The sequence below is a fragment of the Elephantulus edwardii genome, unplaced genomic scaffold (assembly GCF_000299155.1).
Source record: "Elephantulus edwardii isolate Elephantulus edwardi_28Jun2011 unplaced genomic scaffold, EleEdw1.0 scaffold00325, whole genome shotgun sequence".
Taxonomy (NCBI): domain Eukaryota; kingdom Metazoa; phylum Chordata; class Mammalia; order Macroscelidea; family Macroscelididae; genus Elephantulus; species Elephantulus edwardii.
In genome coordinates this window covers 872,567-874,682 of record NW_006400075.1, presented here as the reverse complement: position 1 = coordinate 874,682, position 2,116 = coordinate 872,567, and positions in this window count along the sequence as shown.

The window sequence follows — 2,116 nt, the reverse complement described above, 5'->3', positions numbered from 1 at the left end:
AGCACCCAAACCAGGAGAGAAGACAAAGTAAAATGAATAAAACAGAAAAATAATGTGGGAGAACATCAAAAAGAACATGAATATGATTGGAATCCCAGAACATGATGAGAGGGAAAAAAGAATGGAGAGAATTATGAAAGAGATACTAGAAGAAAATTCCTAGGTATCATGGAAAATGAGGAAAAAATATATGCAAGAAGCTCAGCAAACCTCATAAAGACTAGACCCCCAAAGAAAAACATCAAGACATATTGTAGTCATATTCTCCAAAATAAAAAATAAGGATATAATACTAAAGCAGCATAAAAAAACAAAGAGTTATCTACAAAAGAGACACAATTAGATAAATTCTGATTCCTTAGTAGAAACAATGAGAACAAGAAGACAATGGGATGGCAAATATAGCTGACTGAAGAAAAAATTTTGCCAACTGGGGATTCTGTACCCAGCAAAGCTGTCCATCAAATATAAAGGCAAAATTAGATTGTGGAAAAGCAAAAACATGAGAAATTAATGAAAATAGTACCAACCCTACAAGAACTACACAGGGACACCAAAGGAAAATAGATGGACTAAAGTAACTAACAGAAAAAAGAACACAACAAATGGCATCATTAAAGCCTAGCTTCTTAATAATCACTCTTACTGTGAATGCTTTAAATACACCAATAAGGAGAAAGAAGCAAAGCAGAATAGATAAAAAACTAAAACCCATCAATATGTTGCATACAATAGACACACTTAGTAAATGAATAGAAGTATAAATAAAAGCTCAAAGGGTGTAGCAATACCGATCTCTGAAAAAATATACTTCAGGATGAAAACTACCATAAAATATAAGGAAGAGCATTATAGAATGATCAAAGGGACAATAGATTAATAAAACACAACCTTGTTCAACATCTGCTCACCAAATGGTTGTTGTTGAATGCCGTTGAGTCTAGGTGGACTCATAGTGACTCTATGAACAAAAGACCTAATGCCTTTCCACAGCTATCTTTGCTTCTCAAAGTTCTCCAAGTTTCCAGAGGCATGTGGTTTAGGAAGTGGATGTCACTCCTGCTTCCCAACCTATTTTATAACTAGGAGCTCCACCAAACATTGTTCACAATGGATAAACATTCTTGTTTTTGATATCCCCATGCTAAAAAGTTCAGCATCATAGCAAATATAGCACATTGACAAAGACTGATGTGCAAAGTGGAAGAATGTTCCTTCCAGATATAACATAACTAGTTATGTTGCTAGATGAAAACACTATTGAGATAGAACTAGTCTCATTTAGCATTGGTTAAATGACTCGGAGTAATCTTTGTACAAAAGACCTGAACTTTTTTCTATGATTAACATCTTTTATGTACTTTTATAAGAGAATTAGTAGAGTTTCCAGAGGCATCTAATTTAGGAAGTGGATGCCACTCCTGCTTCCCAACATGAATCAATCTGGAAGCTCATAAAACCACTGTATATAATGGACAACCAGTATGATATTTGACATGAGTACAGGATGACATTCAGCATGACAGCACTCTCAGTTGTTCAGGTCAAAAAAATAGACAAATGATTGCTGTGTCTTGTAAAGAATATTCTACTAAAATTAATAAATTTTGTCTGAGGGCCTGTGGTCCTCAGACCCTACGGATTTTAAATCCAGACCCTCAAGAAGGGCTCCACGCTCACCTCAGTCTAAGGTCATGGGTCACTTGCTTTTGAGGGTGGACAAAGAACAGTAACACACAACGAAAAGGCCTCAAGAAACTTCCCTTGCTTGATTGCCATCCAAGTGAAATCACCATGGAGAAGATGGCCAGCCAGCTAGCTGACTTTCAGAGTAGACAGAGACTTCCAAGTCCCTAGGCCATGGCCAGCCCACAGACGTATAACCTCATCAAATGGAAAAAGAACAACAAGGCAAACCCACAGGCTCTAGATGTTGTTGTTGTTGTTATGTGCCGTCGAGTCGTTTCCGACTCATAGCGACCCTATGCACAACAGCCCTAAACCCTGCTCTATCCTGCACCAACAGCACTGCCTCTGACAAACCCATCCCGATTACCCCAGTCACTGAATCAATCCATCTCATAGAGGGTCTTCCCCTCCTGCGCCGTCCCTCCAC